The 14,596-nt window shown below is 34.7% G+C and overlaps 1 protein-coding gene across 4 annotated transcripts in view; it reads left to right on the top strand.

The window, feature by feature from the left end:
- The window catches only part of TRPS1 (transcriptional repressor GATA binding 1), a 280,066-nt gene that overhangs the window by 76,039 nt on the left and 189,431 nt on the right, over nt 1-14,596 (top strand). The gene's annotated exons all lie outside the window — the stretch shown is intronic.

The following is a 14,596-nucleotide window of genomic DNA, read 5'->3' as shown; positions in this document are numbered from 1 at the left end:
AGCAAAATATCCTCCAGCAAAACAAAGGAAGTCTAGTTTCCTTTTGAAGAAAAGCATCTTTGGGACATGCTGAGAACTAGTGAGCCACATCTAAATGCAGTAGAGGGGAACTTTGAGTGGAAACAGGAACAAATAGGACAAGAAAGAAAATGGTTGATGCAACTTTTTATTTAAAACATTTGCTATTTTTCTTTTAGGTGAGAATTTTGTAAGGTGGCTTGCAACATTAATTTTTTATATATATATAAAAATATAAATTAGATCTGCATATTAAGTGATTAAGTTCACCTGGGTTTAAAGATCTGAAGGCAATAAATAATGTATATTAGAAAAATGAGAAAAATCAGGACATAATAAAAGTTGGTTCAACCAGTGATAAAGACTAGCAGAATCAGAGCAGGAAGATGGCAAGGAAGGGTTTAATAGGAAAATAAAGGCAGATGGCTAATTTAACAGATAAATGTTTTACGAATAACCACATTTTTCACATTGTTTTATTATAGCAATGAACAAATGAAGAAAAGTTGATTTAACAGGATTCCTCAGGTTTGAATCAATGTGCAGCAACGTGCTTTTCATTCTAGCATAGATGCACCCACACGTGTGTTCACATCATTTCTTTTTTTAACTGAAGCAGCACTGATTAACATATGAATCATTCAGTCTTTAAATTTTACTGCCTTGTGTAAGATACTCATAACTTTTTGTTTATAATTAGAATGCAAATGCGATTTAGATGACACAGTTAAAGATAAGTATTTTCAGATCAGAAAGGTGAGTAAATATTTTTAGATTTGAAATTATGATTACACAGTAATTTGCTTGTGGCACTAGTATATATTTGGCTGTTTAAGAAAATACTTAAATAGTCACTTTGGGGCATTGATGGGTAGTAAACCTATTTTAATGAATGAATAATTCAGTGGGTGAATTACCACTCTATGCAAAAAAAAATACTAATATTTTAAAATAAAACTTTTGCTTTAAATAAAATTACATTCCTTTTCCAGCAAGCAGAATAAAACATTTCCAATTACATACAATTTCAGGGTAACCAAGTCCATGAGAGATACCTTTTTAAAGAAATCAAAGCTATCTATGATCAGATAGATTTCTTATACTACAATAGAAGACGGAATAACTTCTTTTTGCTGCAATCTTGTAACATGTTTTTAATTATAACTAGCAGGTTTTTTTCCCCTCTAAAGGTGCCATATTATTAATTTGGTTTTTAACATCCTTACATTTCCCAAAAGACTTCTGGGGAATAGAAATATGTTGCCTCACCTAAAGAGCAAAGAATCGATTCGTTTAAATAAAACCTGTCATAAATATTTTTGTTACATGATAATATTACAGGAAGATAATATCCAGACATGTTACAGATTTATGCTAAGAAGCCAGCTAGACTAAGCTTTAGTATTATTGTTACTGACAGCTTCATAGTGGCAAATGAAGTGGCCTATGGTGCATATGAGTATGGGGCAGTTGGACATTTTTGTGAAACCGTTGATGTCTTCTAAGAACAGCTCAGGAAACCACTATTTTGAAGATATTCTGTTATCCAAACACCAAAAGCAAATAAAAAGCATAAGCATATCTTGTGAATAAATCTGATATGAAATATATAAAGCCACAAGCATTTTGAATTAAAATGATAATTCCTGGGAATTTTGCTACTTGATGATCTCGGTGATCCCAAAATAAAAAATGGTGAGGCTATATAATGAACAGGCATGATTGCATTAATCTCTGAGCATGAATAATAGCATCCTTTCCCAAACTGATATATTCCAGATGTATTTAGGTTCCAACTGCCATTGAGTTAGAGCCATTGGGAGTCTGCAAGACACCAAATTTCAGAAGATTGCATAACACTATGGATGTAAGAGGGACCAGTTTCAATCTAGTTTCTGGATTCTAAACAAAATGTGGTAGCATTCATTCTTTTTAACTCCCCCTTCCCCCCCCCCAAAAAAAAAAAAAAAACTTCTGTGCTCCATTTTCATTCAGTTTCTTTAACTGGGGAGGGATTTCGCTGTCTTTTAAAAGTCTTCATGTGAATCCCTTATCCCTTGCATCCTTTTGTAGATGAATATTACTTTTTAAATACATAAGGGATATATGATGGCCTGTATAAAGGAATTTTTTATATTTTTTTAATATCTAATGGTGATTGTTAGGTGTTTGATTATTTATAGGAAAGCTTGTACTTGTTTCAGTTGAGCCTGGATACTTTTTTGTGGTGGCATTTTTTTGAAACAAACCAGATGTGTGTGATACCTCAGATTAAATAAATAAAGCTAGAAATAAAACAGATCAATGAAGACTGTACTCGTTTAATAAGTTTTGGCAGCAAGATACTACAAGGAAGACAAAAAGAGGTAAAAAACAGTACACAGATAATCTAGTTGAGATCACCCTTTCTATTCAACCAGAAATATGTTCTAAAACAATACATTTTAAAACAGGATACTTACAGAAGTATATTCTATAAGGAACTGGTGATTATTAAATTGGCTTTGGATCTTCCTTCCCCCTCCCTTCTATCCCCTCCCTTCCCCCTTTTTCTCTGGCGAGTTTGGCAAGAGTATTAACAATTCTTCCATGCAAAATGTATTTCATCATTTATACATGAAGCAGATGTTGATAACTAACCTGTAAGAAGGTTAAAAAAATGCTTGTAGTAAATATGGAAATTGCTGTGATTGTTGTGATTGTGGAATCCTTGGTGCTCTCTTTGCTTGGTTGTTTACTTGCAGATATTTCATTACCTGACTAAGTAACATCATCAGTGCTAGTGAGTGTAGGATTTGCTCCCTGTTTATATACAGTAGCTTGTCCTCCAGTGTTGGTGTGGTTGTGGAAATTAAGAAGGAAACAAAAAGACCAGAACATGCTGTGTATACAGTAGCAATCAACATCCAGATAAGCAGGGATTAACATCAGACAAACAATTAAGCAGAAAACAATACCCTGATCCAGGAACTATCAAGGAGAATACTATAGTTTCCATCACACTGGCAGGACAAGGTACTGTATATAAACAGGGAGCAATCCCTACACTTGGTGAAGTTACTTAATTGGGTAATGAAACACCTACAAGCCAACAACCAAGCTCATAGAGCAGTAAGGATTCCATAATTCAGCTCTGAGCTACATATATTTTCTTTTATTGGAGTAAATCATATTAACAGTTTTAACTGAATTTTTAGAAATTCACCATACAGTGTGTGCAGACTTTATATGCATATATGTAACATTGATTTTACATATATTGATTTTTTGTCTGAAAGAAGCATTGTAGTTCCTCTGAAATTTTTCTAGGGTTCCTCATTTAACAGAAGAAGCAATGGTAAATAACAAAATAGGCAGCCTACCTGGATTGTTTTAATGCTATAATATGTGGCCACAGAATCCATACTTAACATGAGTCAAAAGTGAGATCCCAATATCTGACTTTGGTGTGAACACCATCTCGAACAATTGTCTACAGCATACAGGAGTTTTTTAAGCCTGTGTGCCCTGAGAGCAAAGAAGTAGGATGCTTTTGTTGTTATTGTAAAAAGTAGATGTTGTGTCCTATAGTAATGTTTTTAAAAATATTTTAAAAAATCCAGTGGGAATGAAGAAAATGTATTCATTTCAAGCATTCTTTTGTTGCCATAATAGACCAACAGAACTCTCTCAGTAATATCTGATAAATCATGATTAATAACACAGCTATGTTTCACTTCCATTAACTACTAAAATTAAAGCCTAGCCTAGCTAACCTCTAAGGCAGGAGTGTCAAACTCAGAACATCACGTGACATGTCGCGACGTATTGTGACTTTTTTGCCATTGCCAGCAATGGGGTGGGCGCAGTTTTGCTATGATGCATCCGGCCCGCGGACTCACTGTTTGACACCCCTGTTCTAAGGTATGTCTTGTGACTTTCATGCTTCACATATTAAGCACTTTAGTGTGACCCTAATGCATGGATTTGATTGTTTTATCCACTTTTGAAGGCCTCATACACTACACCTGCTGGTGATTGCTTCCTTGTGTTGCTGTGCAGGCACTACTTAATCATTTAATTATTAATCAAATATTTCTAGACTCATTTTCTGCAAACAACTTGCCAACTTCAGGATTCCTAATACAGAGTTTATATGAATTAAAGCGTATCATCATATTTATTGAAATATGAATCTTATTTGCAAGCCAGTTTTTCTGAAACTCATTAGCTCTTCATTTGTTTTTCTGTCATGGTTTGCAACATCAGTTATATAGAATTTGGCAGTCTCTGATTACTGATTTATATGGATCCAATTTTCATAGACTAGCCAAAATTGATCTTCCTCTTCCCATCTTCCCCCCCCCCCCCCTATTTCATTTCAAAGATTAGCATTCACTAAAAATACTTAACTTTGTTTAGAATGAAATATATTCCTTTTTGGAGCCTATCCCACTTTGACTTTTCATAATGATGAACCTTGAGGGCATATGGTATTTGGCATGGATGCAGGAATGAATGAATAATTGTAGGATCTACGTCTTTGTCAAAAGTATAGTAGACCAGTCCTGGAAAGATGCTTACACCAGGATGGAATATGATGAAACTAACTGAAAGAGCTGTCAGCAGCAGAAAAGTATCATGATTTTCCCTTCTCCTTATAATGTGTTATTATTTAGTAAGCCATTTTGATGCCCATATCGATCATTATCATGTTTGGTCTATGGGAGTCTCAAGCAAATGAGAGAAACTTGTTGAATGCCAAGAGAAACAAATGGGTCCAGGAAGTCATGGTCTACCATTTTAGGGCACATGGAAAAAATAAGATCTTTTGTTGCCTCTATGACCATTTTTACAGTATTCCAGACCTAATGGAAGAGGTAAAATATTGCATAGTGTTTCATTGTATAGACATACATGTATAAATCTGTCTTGTCAGTCTGTCTGCTGTCTATCTGTCATCTATCATCTCTCTCTATTATCCCTCCCTCCCTCCACCCAACCACTCCCACACATTCAGCCACCTCTTGTTTACAACCACATATATTATTTGTTAAGTTATATTTTGTTTAATAAAACACAGTTGAATGTATTTACGTAAGATATTAAGTGAGAGCATTGCTTTACCAGAATGGTATCTGTCATGGTACCCCTAGGGCATGTCTATGCTCCTACCTGTGCTTACTTTGTACTTTCCCTAGACAAGTGGGAACATTTCCAAAACAACCACTGGACTGCAGTTTCTCATTTATATTCTGAAAGCAACTTAGGGAGGCTCATTTGAACTTAGTGACTTACAAGAATTCATAGAAATCTGATATATTCATTTGTTAATCCTTTTCTTCCTCCAGAATTTGATTCTTTGCTTTGGATGTGACGGCTTCCCAATTTTTCAAATTACAATCGGTTAACTATCAAAGTTTAGAGTATTATAGTTTATATTAGACAAGGAATGTAATGTAAACTAGAATTGCCAGTGCCCAGACTTTGGACTACCACCGAACCATAGTTTCTTGCCCTATAATAGAAAATCAAGCCATTGTCCCTCACCCTATCTGCAGCTTATGGCCTATTGTTTATATCATTCTCTAGTTTCCCCATTACCAGATATAGATTATCGTCAGCCAAATGGGCTGTGGAGAAAAGAGGAATTTAAGAAAGCTTTGATTAATCAAAACACCTTTTTTTTCTCTTTTACAGAAGGAAAGCTAGCTTTAAAATATAAATATTCCCTGTTGTAAAAGCTAAAAGTGGTGCTAAAGGGTGGCACTTTTAACATGCTAAAAAATTCGTGCCTCTGTTCTGACCTGCATGATATTTAGAACATTGTTAATTGTGTGATAGTTAATACTTTCTGGATGCTGGATTGCAGAAACTAAATGACTAAACAAAAAGCATTAGAAAATATTTAGGATTAGAAGATTAAAAATAGTCGGCAAGTGGGAGACTGAGTGACTCAAAGGATTGGAAAGAGAATCAACCCTTTACTGATTGAAAATAGTGACCCAAATAATTGAAAGGTTTGCTGCTATCTGATTTTGTAACATCATTTAGCTGGATTAGCTCTTAGCTGATGGAAATAATTTAAGCAAACAAACAAAAAAGATTTTAGTTTCTACAGCTCAGAGTGATTAATAACCTGAAAAACCAGGCACTCAGTAAAGTCCTAGACATCACTCCTAATGTTCTCTCCCTGCATTCAGTCACATTTGCACACTTACGAGGGTTCATTTGCAATGCTTATAGGCCCAGCTCTCCCATAACTTTCCATTCACTACAAGCTCAGCTCAATAGGAAAGAAAATTCATTTTTTTAAAAGAAATTCACAAGCACCATCTTTATACTTTGAAAGGATTCTGTTTCCCATAAAGTTGAAAGTAACATGGCACCAAGATCTAGTATAACTTTTGCTGGTGTACCTAAATTATCACTGAGTAGCTATAGAATCTGATCTTGTGAAAGGACAGGGGAATGAACATGCTTTGTTTTCTTCTATGTAAATCAGATCTTTTACATCTATATAGCTGTAGAGATGTGATCCTTGCCTTCATAATATTATGTATAGCAACATTTTGTGCCATTTTTTTTAAACGTAGCCTTATAAAAGGGGAAACGATTGTTTCTAGAATGCTGGATATCCTTTAAATAAATTAGCCAGTTGTAATAGTAATAGCCTAATACTTTTTCCTAGTTTTTAAGCTAATTCTGAAATGGACAGTGCCAAACAGAAAATGATCTTGCAAGGACACAATCTACTTTCCACAGGATCAACCCAATGGGCAGTCCTGTAATCCATAATCCACAGATCCTTGTAAGAATGGTTTTCAACCTCCTAAGAAAGGCCAATAATTGAATAGGGAAGTGGTTGTCACAGGGGTCCACAAAAGGTATTTAAAGGGGGTCCATGATGAAGAAAATGTTGAGAACCAGTGGAATAGAGAATTCTGATATGTAGAATATGTATTTTTGTTTGCATGGTGCACTGACAGATTTAGAAGCTGCTGATTTAGATTTAGAGATTTATTTATCTCTCTCTCTATATATATATATATATATAGATAATATATATTCTCTAAATCTGTGTTAGATTTAAAGAATATATTCTGTCAAGTTATCCATTCTGTACAATGGATGTGAAATGCTTATGATACCTCTAATGACTGCTTGGACAGGTTTTTAAAATGTTAGAAGTGAATCCACATTATCGGTGTTATTGCATATTATCTTCTAAAGTGATAGTCTTATAATTTACAGTATAGTACTTCCATTTCTGATAAATTTGCTGTTACTTAAATCTGAATCTTACAAATTAGCTTTAAGAGTTGTGTAGCTCTTCTATAGCTCAATAGTAGTACGAGTTACATAAAAGAGATTACACATCATGTCTAAAGGATGAAAGACTATGCATTACTCATTAGATTAAACTGATGTTTTTGCTTTCTGAAGCATTGAATCCAATCAAATGACTAAGAAAATTGGCAGGAGTACAGAGTTTTACTTTAAAGTATAGCAATAATGGCACAACAAGATAAGTAAATGCAACCAGTCATTCCTTTTACTTGGGCTACTTTTAGAAAACTATCATGGGTTTCTAAACATCAAATATGTTTTCTGCAGGTTCATAGTGGTCTAAAAAAACTTGAAAACATGACTGTAGTTAGTTAGATAAGACGAGAAAGGTAAGGCGGGATATGAGTTGGTTAATCATTTGCCACAGTAGATGGCAGCACGTAGTTGATTTTGACCGTTTTGGACAAGTAAACCAGATCAGATATGATTGGATAGGAAACCACTAAGAAATCCTGGGACTGTAGACTAGATTAGGAAGTTAAAAATAAATGCAAGTTCTTTCATCTACTGAGAATACATGATTAAATGAATTTATTTATTTATTTATTTGATTTTAATTTTAGTTTTTTTAACTTTATGAGTAATTCTAGGTGGTAAACATTCCTCTCCATGTATATCCTTTACATAAATCTTTTATCCATTTGCAGATTCATATATAACAAATGCAAAAAATAATCTCTGATTGAAAATGCACTTTTTCCATTCATGCTTTCTTTGTGCTTCTCAAATATCTTTATCTAGAAACTGGCCTATTATTTTCTATTCATTTATCTACATCATGATTCTTCAAGTATATTTTATGAAGTATGAAAAACAACTTTTCCATTACGCTTTTACTTACCGGTAATATTTTTTTTATTTTAATAAAATTCAAACTCAACAACCAATAACCCTTTGTGGCCCAGAATTATTTTTTGTCTGGGAATACTACATAGAACATAATGTATTTTTAAAATGTTAATATAGGACTTGAGTGATCATCTTTGACCAATGATGAGGATTAAATGGTTACAATTTTGTGTGTATATACACAAGATGCACATATTGCAGTTACAATTTGGAAGTGATATACATTTTATTTACATATCATTTAGATATTGTACATTTTAATTTTGTTTGCTAATCTCACTTATTTTCTTGGTGATGCCATTTCTTTTTCTGAAAGTATTAGTGGGACCCCATAAATGGGATCACACAATGATTTGGTTGATATACATTATAACATTGATATTTGATGGCATATTGAAGATACTAAGAGTAAGTGAAGGTAGTAAAGCAGGGTTGTTGTTTTTGTTTTGGTAAACTTATTTCCATAGCACTGAACTGTCAAAAAGATAAGGCATTTTTAGTCGGCTACAAAATGTTAAATGGCTTCCGCTCATCCATAAAAATACACAGTGTAAGTAAATAAGCTAAAGCAAAGACACCTGTATTGCAGGAGTGATAAAAATAAGATGCTGGAGGCAACGTGATCATTTCAGAAACCTTAGAAGATGTTTATAAGAACATCTAACATTAATACTAGAATATTAAGTTAGATTAACACTCTGATCCAAGTTAGAAGTCCATTAGTGGAATACCTATAGAAATATAGCAAGCAGCAGAAGAAGAATCAGTAAAATTATATCAACAAATTTGGAAACCAACAGATTGGAAATAATGACAACAATGCTGAAGAAAGGAGACTTAATAGATAACATACAGTATCCTTAATTTTACACAGCAAAATAATGCTTAGGTTCATCCAACTCAGAGGCCTACATGGAAAGGAGGATGCCAGCTCTTCAAGCAGCTTTTAGAAAAGGGCAAAGAACAAGAGACATTACTGTTGACACATACTGAATGTCAGAGAAAGCAAAAGAATACCAAGAAGAAGTTAATATGTGCTTCATTCATAATAGAAGGGAATTTAATTATGTCAGCCATGTGAACTTGTGGAATTTACTTACGAAAGCAGAAATCCCTGAATTTGTCCTTTTCCTTATGTGAAATCTTTACATAGATCAGAAGGCTGCAGTCAATATGCAGCATAACGAAACAAACAAGCTTCAATTAGGCAGAGCAAATTCAATTGTTTCTATGATAATAGTTAATGAGTTTATTTTTCTCTAGGCCAGACATGTCAAACTCGCGATATCATGTGATGTCGCACAACGTATCGGAGCCTTTTCGCCATTGTTGGCGTGGGGGTGGGGGTGGCTTCCGGATGACGCATCCAGCCTGCGGGCCGGCAGTTTGACACCCCTGCTCTAGGCTGTTGAGAGTAGGGTACATTTTACAAACCTTTAAAAATTCCTTATTCTGAAGGAATACTTTCAAAAAACATAAATACCCTTGATAACTCTACAAGATTTTCTTGCAATCTGGTTTGGTTTGATTGGAGAGCAACCATCATCCCAGTTGGGAGGAGGTCTCAAAGCAGGGAATTAGCCTATACTCACTACATAAATACAAGAAATCAAGGTCTGACGTCCTAGAATGCCTTTAGAGCTAATTTGGTCTTTCCCAGGCAAAAGCTGCTAGTTGGGGTGATTCCTGTATTATAAGCAGAGAACAGTAAAGTAGATAGTTTAAATTCTGTGTGTGTGTGGTTGTGTGTCTGGTTGTTTGGGCCTATCAGTTTTGCACTCATGCCAAATAGTAGTAATTACAGCTTAATAACATGTCAACATATTAACTGCAAACCCACTCATCAATGTTAATCTACATTTAACTTTCTTGAGGACAAAAGCCTGGAGTAACATCCAAAAAAGACATAACACATTGATATTATAGTGCTGAAGAATCATTTGGGCTTGGAATTTCAACTTGTGATCCAAGAACACACAAAGTCCTCTCCAAGATCTTTAATTTGTGGCTCCCAAAACCATCTCCAAATATGTCACTAAATTTTGGCTGCAGATTTTGTCAAAAATCAGTGATTATCAAACCTTGTGAGAATGACAAGAATGGAAGAAACAAGAACTGCTTAAATTTCTTGAAAGCTGTTTGTTGCTTTTCTTCCACTCAACTTATACCTACCAAAATTGAGTTTGAGATGCTCTGCATTTCTTTCTTGGGCTTCCCCTATCTCTCCTGGCTTAATGTTTCTTTTGCAATGGTCATTTTTCTTCTTTGACTTCCCCAGAGAGATTCCATCACAGTGGGGGGAAAAATAAACTATTATAATCCTAGTAGGATGTTTACACGGTTAAATAAATGAATAAAATCCCTCCAGAAAAAAAGAGAAATCTTAGCTTTGTCACTTTGCAACATCTAATCCATTGTGCTCGTTGGAGCTTCCCTCTTAATTGTAAGGTGTAGATACAGTAATTAAAAATGTCACCTATCTTTAATCTTGAGACAAGATTAAAGCCCTCCCAAATGTATTGTATTGTATTTATAGCAAAATGCTATAACTATATTACAGTGATACAATTCTTGCCGGCTTTTTGGGAACTGCCGTTCCAGCACATTGGAAACCTGCTTGGGGTGCAGATTCTGCCTACTTTCTTTACATTCCAAATAATTTGGTCCACAACTCCCACGTTTGCTTCCAAGTCCAATTCAGGATGTTCATTTTGACCTTTAAAGCCTTACATGCCATAGGGCCAAGTTATTTGAGAGATAGTCTCTTCCCTATTACAACTACCCATCCCATCAGACCTGGGAGGAAGGCAAGTGGCAGGTCCCATCTGCAAGGGAGGGAGATGATGGGACCTAAGAGATGAGTTTTCTGCTGTGTTTTCCACCTTCTGGACTGTCATCCCTCCCGAGATTAGATTAGCCCCAATCCTTGTGACCTTCCAGAAAGCATTTAAGTTTTTTTCAGCAAATCTGGGGAATGCTGTACTTTTGTTTATTGTTTTTAATTGATTTTATGGAAAGTTTTAGTTGCTGGTTTTATTATATGCTATCCAGAATAACTTTGTGTGATTTAACAAAATAATAATGAAAAAATTCTCTGATCTTTCACCATTGGATGGATATATTTTTAGGATACAAGGCTGGCTATCCTTACTGTTGGGTAACTGTAGCCTCTAGTTTAAACAATAGAATCAGCAAATGTCTGCCATCAGTGAAGATCAATTTCATTCACAATATGTTTCAGTACAAATTGAAGTGTCTGTAGCTGATACTGGTTGAAAGATGGAGGGGAATTCTAATTCTGCTGCTGGCCAGGTAGCCAATGCCTGTGAACAGGGATTGGTGGTGGAAAACCAAGAGGATTTAGCAAATTAGCTGCAATTTACTGAAGCATAGTTCTATAGAAGTATGTTGAACTGAATATTAGCTTTCCTTTTATATTTTTTAAAGATACATTTTAAGCATGGTTTAATACTGAAGCAAACATACTTACATGGCATACTTTATTCTTCAAATGATCAGAGACTTTCAAAATAAACTAGCTAATATAAGTCCTCAATCATTTGAAGAAAAATGCACAACTTATAGGATGTCCATAATGGTTTGACTGGTGGCTTAGAGGTTATTTCATTTCTAGACCACCATCTAGAACAGAGGTGGGGAACTATGGCCCTTTTATGACTTGTGGACTTCAACTCCCAGAATTCCTGAGCCAGAAGGAATTCTGGGAATTGAAGTCCACAAGTCATAAAAGGGCCATAGTTCCCAGCCCCTGATATAGAAGAATCAGCTGCTGCTGTTATTGCTTGAGCAAGATTGGCATGAATGATGTTCAACAAATTTTAAAGTACATCCAATTATTATAGTATTCTGTTCCTATTTCCATCTCTGGTAACCTGGCAAATCAGATAGTGTTTTTATAGCCTTCAAAAATAGTTTCCAGGAATTCTTGAAGAGGAAAGCCATAGCATTTCAGATTGGCTAATGTTTATCTTTACACAGCTCACATTTCTTTCTTCTTTGTCATGGGATGCAAGAAAAAAGCCACATTAACTTAAACACAAAAGTCTGGCCAGCTGGTTTTCTTCATTCATCAGAATGCACACATTTCCATAAAAGATGGCAACTCTCCTGTTGATACCAATATTATTCCAGCATTTATGTATCCTTCTTTCATGTCTTTCCCTAGCACAGGTCATCTGGTTTTTCCTCAAAAGTTCATCTAATTCACAGCATCACTCAAATGCTTCTTCCGTCCTTGTAGGTGGTCCTTTTATATTGTCATTTTCAACAAACTAATTCTTTTATGCTCTCAATTAGATTTCCCTCCATGTTTCATTTGCTTATTCAGCCAGCTTCCAGAAGGATTTTATTGTGCTTATATTACATAAATAGATGACTTAGAGAACAGGATGGATTGGAAAAATGCAAGCTTTTAGTGCATTCTTGTTTGAATAGAAGTGAATACCTGTAGCTCAGAGTTAAATTGTGAACTTCTTGCTATTCCCTGTGCTTGGTAGTTTGCTTGCAGATGTTTCATTTCCCAACTAGGTAACAACATCAGTGAGTGAGTGTGGGGTTTGTTACCTGTTTATATTCAGTAGCTTGTTTTTTTAATGTAAGTCCATAAACTCAATGATCCATTCATGTTCATAGACAATAATGAAAGAGACCCGTGGATGTGGGTAGCAAGGGCAATATTTGGGAACTTAGATGAAGCAGGAAAAATCTTGAATAGTTGTATTTGGTCAGCAAATATTTCAGTATTCCTTGTCCACTGAGGTTGATGAAACAGCGATGTCTTTTATAACGTGATACATTGAATAATACTAATTTCTGCCTTTGAAAATCTTGGATAGTGACATGAGTTGGTCATATGAAATTATTCCAAATCAACATTTATAGTAATATTCTGTGTGCGGAATTTTTAATTGTCAGTTATGGATCTTTTTCTTTTTTTAACCCTACAAAATTCTAGTATAAAATATTAATCTGCCTAGACCACTTGGCCATTTCAGTTTTGCACAAGTCCATTGGAATTCGGCGGCTATAATAAGTTTAAGTAATGAATAAAAAAGATATAAAAAAATTATACAGAGCAAGATGCAAAACGATTACATTCATTTTAGTATAAATACAGAATACGAATCCGCTTTACAACTGATTGCATGGTCTTGGCTGGGAATAATGTAAGAAGTCACCCACTAAGTGTTTCAGTGCTAGAAAGCATTTGTTATGTTTAGTGTCAGGATTCAGTTTTTAAGAGAACAAACCTATTAAGTTGGCTTATTTTCCAGTGTTGTTGGATATTATTAAAGATACCTTTATTAACTTCATAGTAGAGAAAAATCTCAGTTTATTTGAAATCATGTTTACTTAAAAGAGTGGGCCAAACACAATTCTTTTTATAGTGTAATTTATCAATATCTTGACTCGCTAGATGAGCCATGTTTAATTTTGCAGTGTAAGTGAAAATGTCATCTTTTCTCTAGCTAAACGGGTAAAAGGTGTTTATATTATATGCATTTAAAAATGTTTACATTGCATGTTCTTTATGGATTTGAATCATTCCGTATGGTTCCATTCCAAAACGAACAGTGATCATTTGGTTTCTTTGAGGTGCAGCTGCTAAAGTAAAGGGTGATTTGCTTAATGCATTATGGGAGAGAAATGCCCAGAAAAACAGTAATTTACTTTGCAGTTCAAGGAATGAAAATACAATCTGTTATGGAATGTGTTTTTTGATACAGAGAAAAAACTCAAGAGGTACAACTGTTGGATTCCAGCTTCTGGAATCTGCACATATCAAGAAGGAAATTAGAATTCCATATGCATTATTTCTTCAGAAAATTCATTTTGTCAAATGCATGCATGTGTGCTTTTGTATGAATAATTTGAAAGCTGCCTTCACAGACCAAGAAGTAAATATATGATGATATTGTAACTGTTATAAAATTTGCAGGTTGTATCTTTTTCCCCCCAATTTCCATTCATACTCCGTCTTCTCATTTCCACCTGTGCTTTTCATGAATTGCTATTGTTCTTTAGTGAGTATTTTCCTGTTCATGAGAATAGGTTTTCTGTTTAATAAATGTTGGTGAACTGAAGCCCGGATACTCAGGTGCAGTAAAGTTGTTTCAGTATTGCAAGAAAAAAGTGGCACTCTTATGCGAAGACCTAGACCTCCATCCATCCATCCCCCCCCCCAAAAAAAAAGTGTTTGTTACATCACGAGCTCTGTCCCTTGCGTTTTGTGGTTTTTCTATATTTTGCTAAATTAAGGCTTCTGAGGAACAGCTACATTGAGAAAATTAGTGTTTAAAAATGCACTGTGCAGTATTTCTCTCCTGATAGGTTAAAATTAGTTTCAACTTGTTGCCCTTAACATAGCACAAACCAAAGT

Source organism: Vipera berus (assembly GCF_964194415.1).
Source record: "Vipera berus genome assembly, chromosome: 3".
Classification (NCBI taxonomy): domain Eukaryota; kingdom Metazoa; phylum Chordata; class Lepidosauria; order Squamata; family Viperidae; genus Vipera; species Vipera berus.
This window is presented reverse-complemented; position numbering and strand designations above follow the sequence as displayed.